The sequence below is a fragment of the Mastacembelus armatus genome, unplaced genomic scaffold, assembly GCF_900324485.2.
Source record: "Mastacembelus armatus unplaced genomic scaffold, fMasArm1.2, whole genome shotgun sequence".
Taxonomy (NCBI): domain Eukaryota; kingdom Metazoa; phylum Chordata; class Actinopteri; order Synbranchiformes; family Mastacembelidae; genus Mastacembelus; species Mastacembelus armatus.
The window spans coordinates 31,714-44,064 of NW_022872915.1; the positions used below are offsets into that span (position 1 = coordinate 31,714).

Below are 12,351 nucleotides of genomic sequence, written 5' to 3' on the forward strand. Positions count from 1 at the left end.
CCCCAATCCCAGGTGTGAAAAACTTTGTTGCATCTTTCCCAAGAAGACTCATGGCTGTACTAGCTCAAAAGGGTGCTTCTACTCAATACTGAGCACAGGGTCTGAATACTTATGACCATGTGATATTTCAGTTTTTCTTTTTTAATAAATTTGCAAAAATTTCTACATTTCTGTTTTTTTCTGTCAAGATGGGGTGCTGAGTGTACATTAATGAGAAATAAAATGAACTTTTTTGTTTTTGGCAAATGGCTGCAATGACACAAAGAGTGAAAAATTTAAAGGGGTCTGAATACTTTCCGTACCCACTGTAGGTCTGTGGTCTGGAAGACAAAATCCTGATCCACTAACATCAGGTCTCCTTTCCTGTGATTAATTAAAAAAACCAAAACAATGCAGTGCTGTCGTGCAGGAGACCCGTTGACTTCCCTTTGAGCTGCACTCTATGGTTGAGAGGAGATATCCAACTTTAAATATATATAGAATATATCAAATTTAGGCTGTGGGCAGAAAACGGACTTTTGTGCTGGAGGATCAGATATTTAGTCAGAAAAAACCTGTTTCCTGGAAACATTTCAGCACTACAATGTTGGTTTCAAGGTCCAATAGCTGTTTCACCGACTGTTTCACTGTTTCCATAGGATTTCACCGAAGGCGAGACGCTTCGGCCTCCTGGTGAGGAGACTATGGACAGAGCGCTTCATTCCAGCTCTTTCTGCATTCCTCAAGGAATTCCTCAAGGAATGCAGAAAGTTGAGGAGTTGAGGCTGATGATGCAAGGATTCGAGGAGCAGCTGAAGTCATCCTGTACACCTTAAAATCTGAGAAACCCAAACATTTCAGGCCGACTGACACCAATCAACATATTTGTGGTTGGAATTTCTAAGAGGCCGTGTCAGTAGTTAGTGTAGTCCCCGACAGAAACAATAGACCAAAGCTCTTCATCAGCATTTAAATGTAGTCGTCAGAAGGAATTCACACCTTCCAGGTGGAAAACCATCTCCGTGGTAACAGTTCCTCCCCCTGCACACCTCTGTTGACTGGTTGGTTTTTTTCACTGCAGTTCACAGCGAGTGAGAAAGGACGTGAACGTCCAGTCTAGAGCGTCAGCTCCAGCTGCAGAGCTAACGTGGTCAGTTCTTAGTATTATTAAATGTCTCTGCATCACTTTGACTCTACGCAGCCAAAGCAGGTCCACAAAGGATGGAATATGAGACCCAGCTCAATACTGTGCAGCACAGTAGTTCACTGAGCCAACCAGTCCCAATGAACACAGCTGCTTTTTGGATGCAAACACATGTGCAGCGTTAATGTTAATGCGTAAGATTGTGGCACCAATGAGGAACAGCCCATTAAAGAAACAGAGCTGTGCTTTATGCTCTGCTCTCTGATCAGGGTTTAGGTTTGGTGTCTCTGTTTGTCGGCCGCTTTTCTGACTGATTATTAAACTCATAAAGCCTAACACGGTCTGGGCCAGAACAGACTCCACCATCTGGCCCTTCTGTCAGTGAACATAGATGGTCTCAGTAGTATTGATTCTGAATTGATCAATGATCAGTTGATGTTGAAGGAAGCCCAGTTTGAATCAGCCTGTATTATCACAGTCCAACCTGTTTCTAGATTCCCCTCTAGAGCTTTGTTGTATCAGCATTAACACAGTGTCATTCATTGTTTATTGTGCAGGGCTAAGGATTTACTTTGTCTGTGCAGCACCTGCATCTGCTACCATGGAAATTCTTTCTGTGTCTCCATGTGCCACATCAGATTCCTCCCCCTCCTCCAACGATGCAGGCAAAGTTCTGCTTTCAAGTCTAACAACACGACTGAGAGTAGATATTATTTTATTGATGAGCTGAGCTATTGTTCAATTCTAATATCTGATCTTATCTAGCATGTTGATTCTGTGGCCTATTTATTCAGTCGCTCTGTTGGACTCTGCCTGCAGACTTTAAAAAAAGGTGGAGATGCTCATTATTTGTGGAGACAGAATTAAATCAGATTCATCACCTGCTCCCAGTAGACCCCCCCCCCCACAGCATTCCTGATGCAAAGCCACAGCCAGTGCACAACAAACATACTGCAGTGACAAACTAGGATATTTTGATTCACTGACTGAACAAAGAGCTGTAGTGTTTAATGAGGACTGACAGCAGCCTGTGTGTGTGTGTGTGTGTGTGTGTCTTTGTCACAAGTCATTAAACTGTACTGGTTGTTACCACATGCTGGGGGAGTTTTTCATCCTTGATGTGGATGATCAGGTCTAAGGATAGTCTTCACAGCAGGAGGGGCTCCTGGCTTCAGCACCTCTGCCCCCTGCGAGACTTTGAGAGACTGCAGCAAACAGATTGGTTATGTCTGTATTATATACTACGATGGTCCCTGAACGTTTCAGACTAACCGTGAAACAGGCAAAAATAGGCTGTAACTGCTGAAACGTGATGCCTGGAAAAAGTTTCCAGATATTTGGCTCAGCAAAGAAGATTAGAAAGAAAGTCTGGCCAGAGATCCAAAGGACCACCACTTGTCCAGGTCCAGAGCCTGTTGTAAACCTGTCAAAGTGGAGGGAGAAGCAGCTGGATCTACACACAAGATGGCACTTGGGGAATCGGAAGCAGGTCAGTCCATAGAAATGTTGATTGAATGTTGGCTGCCAGCTGTTTTTAGCTCTTATTGAAATGTGAGTCCCGAAGGCTGATGAGTTGATGTGGAGACGTTTGCACCAGCTCTGCAATCGACACTCCAGTCACATCACGTTCATTTATATACAAAACATTGATTTAAAGAAGCGGTTCTCAAAGTGTGGTACGGGTCCCAGTAGTGGAGTCAGGCTCCCTCTAGTGGTACACAGAGGAATCACTAAATTAAATATCAATTCCTGTTAAAACAACACATTGTCATTGAATCTTTGAGTATATTTTATGTATCTATACCTAATAAGCTTCTTCTTAGGAAGAAAACTGCCTGGTTTTTTAATTGTGCAGAGCTGTAGCTGAATAGTTAGGCCCACTACGCTACTGTATTTTAATGTTGGTCATTATGGTGGAACTTGGTCTAAAAAGTTGGAGAACCAATGATTTAAAGCAGCTTTACAGTATCAAAATAATGATTTGTTGCAGCCCTGTCAGTGGTATCAGGAGGCTTACCAAGATATTGTATGTCACCCATTGGAAATCAAATATTGTGTCAACATATGTAGGCTATAAGCTAATTGGTTTCTGATGCATCTATAAATACATAGATATACCTGACTATTGACCACCACAGGAAATAGTTGTATCAGCTGTTAAATGGGTCTGGATGGACTGTTTTTAAAGGTGCTATTTAAGTCCTTGTGCCCACGTTGTGTTATATTTAGGTGTCATACAACACTTGTTCTTACAATAAGTCAGTGTTATTTCTTCCAATATGTCTGTTTCTTACAGCAGCCACTTTAGTCAACTTTGTGGAAAGGTTGGTGACATCAACTCCTACACCATGTCCACCTGCAACGGCTCCACCATCGCTACATCCTCCAAACAGTCAATAATCACAGGCGTTCCCAGAGAGGGCACATTAAAAGCTGAGGTCCTGTGGTGTTTGAACACGATGGAGTCTCTGCTCTTTCAATTCCAGTGAAGGGACAGGTAAATGAAATGATGTGACCTTTCACCTATGACGTCATTTTGAGATTCCCAGGTTCAGTGCAGCAAAGTATCAAATGCCAGAGTTTGATTGACAGTCACAGATCTGTATGCAAAGATTTGTGTTTGTATGATTTTATGTGCTTCAAAATGATTTCCCAGTCAAAGGAGGTGCTGAAATCTGACTTTGTGGTGTCTATACTTTTGAAAACACAGTCACACCCTCAACTCTACACAAGAGAGAAGAGCAGTGGAATTTCTGTGGAGGAGCTCCGGTCCTGTCAGAGCAGCACTGTCCAAAGTAAGACTGTCCATCTGTCTGCTGATGTCCTGGTCTCTGAAAACAGGACGTCTTGTTTCATCCTGTGGTTGTTCTTTCACACAGCATCGACATTTAAGATGATTAGAAACGTCACAAAAACCTTTACTGTCCTCAGATTCTTTCTCTAGTCTCAGTGTTTCTTGTCTTCCAGTGGACTCTGCAGGAGGTTTTAGATCAACAGAAGACCAGTGTGAGGACTAGATGTGAACGTGTGACTGAAGGACCTCATCCAACAGGAAGTGGAACCCTCCTCAACAGGATCTACACTGAGCTCTACATCACAGAGGCACAAGTTATCAAGTTATCAGTGATCACAAATTAATATAATATGAAATGTTCTAAATGTCAAACTCAGTTGTGTCGTCTCCTCTGTGACTGTTGTTGCAGTAATATGAATGTTACCTGACCAGTCAGTGTTTTCCACAGAAGTTAGATGAGACGGTAGAGACCAGTGTCAACTCTGAGCAGAGTTAGTTCCCAGACCAGTTTAGCTCAAACTCTGACGTAGGGAGGAAACAGCTGCCAACACCTAAAAGATTCTTCTAACAAATTTACAACTGGTTGATGGAAAAAAGAAAAGGAATGTTAAACCAGGTTAAGGTTAAGGTGTTAAGGGGACACATGTGGACGCAGGAACAGACTCCTTTAACGATGTTAGTCCGCCACGCCAGTAAAACCACAGAAGCAGAAGACGCAGTTAAAGTCAAGAAAGACAAAGTAAGTTGAAACATTAGGAAATAAAATAGTGGAACGTCCTGAAGTCCCCAGAGTTTGTTGGGTCAAACTGGTCGTTATCACTGTGACTCAGAAAGTGTCTGGTTTTAGTTTCATGGTGGGAATGTTGTCAAAAAACGCTCACTAGCCCCTGCTGGGCCGGAGCCGTATAACATGAGCTCGTCTTAGATCAGAAAAAATCCAAACTATTTCTGAGTTTCGCTGAGAAAAACAACAAGAAGGCCACTTTTATTGTTATTATTATTATTATTAGTAGTAGTAGTAGTAATATTTATTTGTTTTTTTATCATCATCATTCTCATTATTATTATTGATTTATTACTATCATAGCCATCTGTCTAAATGATAAAAAAACAAACTAGTCTAATATTGTCTTTTTTTCATTTAGTTTATAAACTCTTTTATAAACTGTTTTTACTAACATAAACCCAATAAACGTATTATTGTATTTAATATACCCATGGATGTGTAAATAGCTGAACATACTATTTTTCACTGCTGTATTCATTAGTAATTTGTATTTCCCAATGCTGACTTCTGCACAATATAATCATGTAGTGATTGATTGATATGTTTTCATCAAAATAGAACCAATATTTTCCTGTGAATTTATAAATTAGACCAACTTTGGGTTACTGTGACCAAAACAGCCTAAAATCATTTTCCATGTCTATTTTTGGGCTATATTTATGGCCATAACTGATGATTATTATTTGTGATGTGATCAAATCAAACAACTCATTCATGTTGTTCATGACCAGTCAGTGTCTGTTAGCGGTCCAAGGGCAGCTCCGGAGCAGCCCGGAGAATTAGCCTGGGTGACGGTCCGACGGAAACGTACTCCTAAGCAGAAGCCCACAGCTCATCACCTGCCTGTTCACGTTTCTAATAGATTTTCCCCGCTCAGCGACACACCCGCTGAGAAACCGACTCTGATAATTGGCGATTCCATAGTCAGGAACGTGAAGCTAGAGACACCAGCGACCATAGTCAAATGTTTCCTGGGGCCAGAGCGGGCGACATCGAGTCAAATCTGAAGCTGCTGGCTAAGGCTAATCGGAAATATGGGAAAATTGTTATTCACGTCGGCAGCAATGACACCCGATTACGCCAATCGGAGGTCACTAAAATTAATGTTGAGTCGGTGTGTAACTTTGCTAAATTAATGTCGGACTCCGTAGTTTTCTCTGGACCCCTCCCCAATCTGACCAGCGATGACATGTTTAGCCGCATGTCGTCGTTCCGTCGCTGGCTGTCTAGGTGGTGTCCAGCAAACGATGTGGGCTTCATAGACAATTCAATTCAATTCAATTCAATTCAATTTTATTTGTATAGCGCCAAATCACAATACAAATCATCTCAAGGCACTTTACAAAAACTAAAACTAAAAACCCAACAATTCCCTTATGAGCAAGCACTTGGCGACAGTGGAGAGGAAAAAACTCCCTTTAACGGAAGAAAAAAACCTCCAGCAGAACCGGGCTCAGTTTGGGCGGCCATCTGCCTCGACCGGTTGGGGTGAGTGGATAGAGCAGAGAGAAAAGAACAGCAACAATAAACAACAAATAGACACTGCAAGTTGGTGGGGCCAGTAACTGCACATCAGCGATAAACAGCTCCAGGACCAGGGACACCTGCAGAAGGTACAGAGAGAGAGAGAGAGAGAGAGAGGGAGGGAGAGAGCACAAACTAGGGGAGAGAGAGAGCACAAGGTTAGTAACATTCAATGGTGGAATATACATGAGGTGGGAGAGAGGGGGGGGGGGGGGGGGTTAGGGTAGGGGAGCTCAGTGCACCGATGGTCCTCAGGCAGTCTAGGCCTATAGCAGCATAACTAACTAAGGGATGGTTCAGGGTTGCCTGAAGCCAGCCCTAACTATATGCTTTGTCAAAGAGGAAGGTTTTAAGTCTAGCCTTAAAAGTACAGAGAGTGTCTGCCTCCTGAACCCAGGCTGAGAGCTGGTTCCACAGGAGAGGAGCTTGATAGCTAAAGGCTCTGCCTCCCATTCTGCTTTTGAGAACTCTGGGAACCACAAGTAGGCCTGCACTCTGAGAGCGAAGTGGTCTATTGGGATAATATGGTACTATGAGGTCTTTAAGGTATGAAGGAGCTTGATTATGAAGGGATTTGTATGTGAGAAGAAGGATTTTAAATTCTATTCTATATTTTACAGGGAGCCAATGAAGAGAAGCCAATATAGGAGAAATATGATCTCTCTTGCTAGTTCCTGTCAGGACTCTGGCTGCGGCATTCTGGATTAATTGGAGGCTTTTTATTAAGATATTAGGACATCCAGATAGTAATGAGTTACAGTAATCTAGCCTTGAGGAAACAAACGCATGGACTAGTTTTTCTGCATCATTTTGAGACAGGATGTTCCTAATTTTGGAAATGTTGCGCAGGTGAAAGAATGCAGTTCTAGAAATTTGTTTTATGTGTGAGTTAAAGGACATGTCCTGGTCAAAAATAACTCCAAGGTTTTTTACAGTAGTGCTGGAGGCCAGGGCTATGCCATCTAGAGTAGCTATAATTTTAGAAAAGTTATTTCTGAGATTTTTAGGCCCAAATATAATGACTTCTGTTTTCTCCGAGTTTAAAAGTAAAAAGTTACTGGTCATCCAAGCCTTTATGTCAGTTAGACAGGCTTGAAGTCTGGTTAACTGGTTTGTGTTAACAGGTTTAATAGATAGATATAATTGAGTGTCATCCGCATAGCAGTGGTAATTAATAGAGTGCTTCCTAATGATATATCCTAAAGGAAGCATGTACAGGGTGAACAGAATCGGTCCTAGCACAGAACCTTGTGGAACTCCATAATTAACTTTTGTTCGTGTGGAAGGTTCATCATGGACATGAACAAACTGGAATCTGTCCGATAAATAGGATTGGAACCACTTTAACGCTGTTCCTCTGATACCAATCACATGCTCCAGTCTCTGTAATAAGATGTTGTGGTCAATGGTGTCGAATGCTGCACTAAGGTCTAGGAGGACAAGTATCGAAACAAGTCCATTATCTGAGGCTAAGAGAAGATCGTTGGTAACTTTCAACAGTGCTGTTTCTGTACTATGATGTGCTCTAAATCCTGATTGGAAATCTTCAAATAGTTCATTCCTATGTAAGTGGTCTGATAGCTGCTTAGCAACAGCTTTTTCTAGGATTTTAGAAATAAATGGCAGGTTGGATATTGGTCTATAATTAGCCAAGACACCTGGATCAAGACTAGGCTTTTTGAGTAAAGGTTTGATTACTGCAGTCTTAAAGGCCTGTGGTACGTAGCCTGATACTAGAGATAAATTTACCAAGTCCAATAAAGATGAGTTCATTAATGGCAGGGTGCCTTTAAGCAGTCTAGTCGGGATGGGGTCCAAGAGACACGTTGATGATTTCGATGAAGCAACTACTGATGTAAATTCAGAGAGATCTATAGGAGAGAAGCAGTCTAAACATAACTGAGGTCCTACAGATGATTCAAGAGCTACTGTAGTAAAAGATTCATTTATTGCAGGTATAGGAAGCATCTGCTGAATTTTATCTCTAATAGTTGTGATTTTATTTGTAAAGAAACTCATAAATTCATCACTGCTGAGAGCTAAGGGAACACTGGGCTCAACGGAGCTGTGACTTTTTGTCAGCCTGGCTACAGTGCTGAAAAGAAACCTGGGATTGTTCTTATTTTCCTCTATTAGTGATGAATAGTATGCAGTTCTGGCTTTACGGAGAGCTTTTTTATATGTTAGTATTGGGCCACTTTCTGGGGAAAACCCGGTCTGATAGCGAGAGACGGCATCCATCCCACTTTGAATGGTGCAGCTCTCATCTCTAGGAATTTGGCCGAGTTTATTAGCCGACCTAAAGCCTGACAATCCAGGGTGGGGACCGGGATGCAGAGACTCAGTCTAAAACGCCTCTCTGCAGTTTCCTTAGAGCCGCCGCCCCCCTCAAACCACATAGAGACTGTGTCTGCCCCTCGAACATATAAATCAAATAAATCAGAAGTTAACAGAAGAGGAGTTATTCATAAAAACTTAATGAAAATTAAGACCACTCCTCTTATTGAACAGAAAAACAGAACTGTCAAATGTGGATTATTAAATATTAGGGCCCTTTCTTCTAAATCTCTGTTAGTAAATGATTTGATAACTGATCACCAAATTGACCTACTTTATCTTACTGAAACCTGGTTACAGCAGGATGAATATGTCAGTCTGAATGAATCAACCCCCCTCAGTCATAAAAATTATCATGTTCCTCGAAGCACAGGTCGAGGTGAAGGAGTAGCTGCAATCTTCCACTCAAACTTATTATTAAACTTTCATCCTCAGAACAGTTATAACTCATTTGAGAGCCTCACTCTTAGTCTCTCACATACAAACTGGAAAACACAAAAACCAGTTCTACTTGTCATTTTGTACCGTCCACCTGTTCCTTACTCAGAGTTTTTAACTGAATTCCCTGACTTCCTGTCTGATTTAGTGCTTAGATCAGATAAAGTCATTATAGTGGGAGATTTTAACATTCATGTAGATGTTGAAAATAACGGCCTCAGCATTGCATTTAATTCTATATTAGATTCAATTGGTTTCATTCAAAACGTTAATAAACCCACCAACTGTTTTAATCACACCCTTGATCTTGTTCTGACCTATGGCATCGAAATTGAACATCTAATAATTTTTCCCCCAAATCCTGTTTTGTCAGATCATTCTTTAATAACTTTTGAATTTAAAATGATGGATCATGCAGCGTCTGGAAGAAAATTCCACTACAGCAGATGTTTATCCGACAACGCTGTTAATAAATTTAAGAAAATGATTCCATCTTTATTTCCATCTATGCCAAGTATAAACATAGTGGAGGGCAGCTGCTTCAATCCTACTCCCTACCAAATTGATCATGTTGTTGACAGCGCTGTAACCTCACTGCGTGAAACGCTTGATTCTGTAGCCCCTCTGAAAAAGAAGTTAGTGATTCAGAGAAGACTAGCCCCATGGTATAATTTACATGTTCGTACCTTAAAGCAGGTGTGGGACTTTACGACAGAGCAAATGGTCACTGACTTAAACCAATGTGGGGGTTGAATGTTTGCTTGACCCTTTCATGGTATGTGGTTCTGTCTGTTTTATTGTTTTAGTGTTTTAGGGTAGAAGGTTGTAAATAACTGCCAACAATTTGTTTCTTTGATGGTAAGAAGACTGAAGATAGTACCTGAACAAACATGTGGAGTCTGTTCAAGATTAGTCCACCCCTTTCTTGTCAAAATGTATATAAACTGGTCTTTTAACCCAAACGGGAGAGGACTTCTGCAAGGACGTCCTCTCCGGGCCCGTGATTAAACCTGAGATGATTCATCACACTTGTGGTTGTTTTCTGAGAATTAGCAACTCTCAAACTTAAAGAAATTTCTACCACAATTTGGCGACGAGGATGGGATGGACATGCCACTGACTGTTGCCTGTTCTAGACCGAAGGAAACCACCGGTGGTAAAAGTTAAACACAGGGAAAATTCCGCTCCGACAAACGGAGGACCTGGATCCCGCCTGAGGTCAGAACGGGTGGCGGACAGTGGATGCTCCATTCATTTACTGAGTGAGTACAGTGTTATGAATCATTTCTTCTGTATGTTTTTTGGTATGTTTTTGGTCTGCGTTAAAGAAAAACCCTAGGTGTGTGTTTGGTAATCACGTGATCGTTGTAATCCCTCCTGGTAATGAGACCAGTGTGTCTGCGGGACAGACGCCAGATGATGAAAAAATAATCCTAAAAAACAAAAACCAAAAAAGAATAAAAAAACAAGAAACAACGAGAAAACCCCACTGGCTGAGGATTACAAACGTAAGTCTTCCTTCGGGAAGCCATATGGTTTATTAAGGAAACGACCCGTACGTGGCAAACATGAAAAAATTAAGACAGTACTGACGAAGTAAGCTATGATTGTTAATGGAAAACGATATTGTTGTTTATGAAAAGTAAGCTGTTATTGTTAATGTTGTTACTGAGAAGTAAGTAATGAGGAGTAAGCTATTATTGTTTCTGAGGAGTGAGGGTATTATTGTCTATTATTCTTAGAAATCATCCCATAAAATAAATTGGGCGTGTGAATGTGGTGATAATTTTATAAGCTTTGTGGTGACTCCTTCAGTGTCTTGTATGCACAATGTGTGTACAGTAAGGGTACGTTGCTCGGAACGAAAGTGTCATACAAACTACCTGGCTGAAGACAGTTACCCAAAGTTAGTGTTTGTCTGATAAGATCCGACCATACGATGAGATGGGAAGATCAGAGTGAATGAGAATTTATTGTGTGTGTGTTATAAGCCCAATGAAAGTGTAAGCACCAGTCCCAGTGAGTCTAGGAACATGGGGAATAATCCGGGGAAATTAGAAATCCTACCTGACCCTCTGACAGGCCCTGCTAAAATAATGACAGAGAAATGGGGTAAATGTGCAGTTGAGGAGATTCCACTATGGCACGCCATTACTGAAGGGGTGTTTCCATTGCAAGGCACACTTAGCACAGACTGTTTGAAGCGGTGTAGAATATTGTTGGAAGAAAGAGAAGCGGAAGTGACAAAGAAAAGAAAAGGGAAGAAAATAAATTGGCACTCTTTCCAGAAATGGGAAAGGGAGGCAGAGGTGAAAGAAAAGAAATCCACTGCAGGGTTGATGGTAAACTTAGCAAAGTCTGATGGTGAGGAAGTTAAAAAGGGAAAACAGAAACGTAGAGTAAGAAAGGGTAACCTGCCTCCTCCATATGCTGTCGCTATGCCCGTGGGGGGTCCAGCAGCAGCACAGCCTATCAGAGCCCAGGTGGCTGCAGCAGCAAGTGCCCAGTCACAGGGAAGTTCAGACGAAGGACAAGAAAGTGAATCTGAGCAACTCTATCCTGACCTGTCTTCTCTTTACATAACCCCTCAACCAGCGAAAACCCAGACTGAGAAAAAAACTCAAATTTCACCTGATCCTTTGAGCAGAACAAAGTCTCCCCTAGCAGCTACGTTTGACTACTGGCTGAGGAGCCAGACCAACAAAGGGGAAATACACCAGATGCCCATGATGACGTTCCCTAACCCTCAGCCTATGCCACAAGACGCACAGGCACAGGCCAACTGGAATCCAGAAGTGCTCGTCTACAGACCATGGCAGCCAGATGAACTGAAGGAGGTTGCGGATGAACTACCGGACCCCCAAAAAACTGGCGGTGAGAAATGGGTAACAGCAATGCAGCAATTACTCACTATGTATAACCCTACGTTACAGGAAGTAGAAGCTGTGTGTCGCAGGTTTTTCAAACTCCGGTGGGCAAACATCAGACCCACAACATGGTCAACCACGGCAACAGTGGGGTCCCAACAGTTCACCACCATGATGGACACCCTGTATGATGCTGTACGAACTGCGTTTCCTTTGAGAGTCTGCTGGCCTGAGATTCACAATACCAGACAAAAAGAGGGGGAGTCAGCAGCTGATTATCGCACCCGCATGGAAACGGTATTCGCTGCGCATTCAGGAATCGACCCAGGTAATGCGGCATACACCCACCTGTTGAAAACTGCATTAGTAAATGGTCTTTATCCTGGCTTAAGGAGCTGCGTGATGACATCATGTGTAGGCTGGGAAACAGAGACTTTGCCAAATGTATGGACACATGTCTTACACGCAGAAAGGAACCGAG

General features: G+C 42.1%; 1 long non-coding RNA gene across 1 annotated transcript; it reads left to right on the top strand.

Annotated features, from left to right (window-relative positions):
* The first annotated feature begins 3,437 nt into the window (after nucleotides 1-3,437).
* On the top strand, nucleotides 3,438-4,273 carry LOC113132361 (uncharacterized). The gene is made up of 3 exons (XR_003295889.1): nucleotides 3,438-3,620; nucleotides 3,834-3,918; nucleotides 4,091-4,273. It is a non-coding gene; the product is annotated as an uncharacterized LOC113132361 (long non-coding RNA).
* The last annotated feature ends 8,078 nt before the right edge of the window (nucleotides 4,274-12,351 follow it).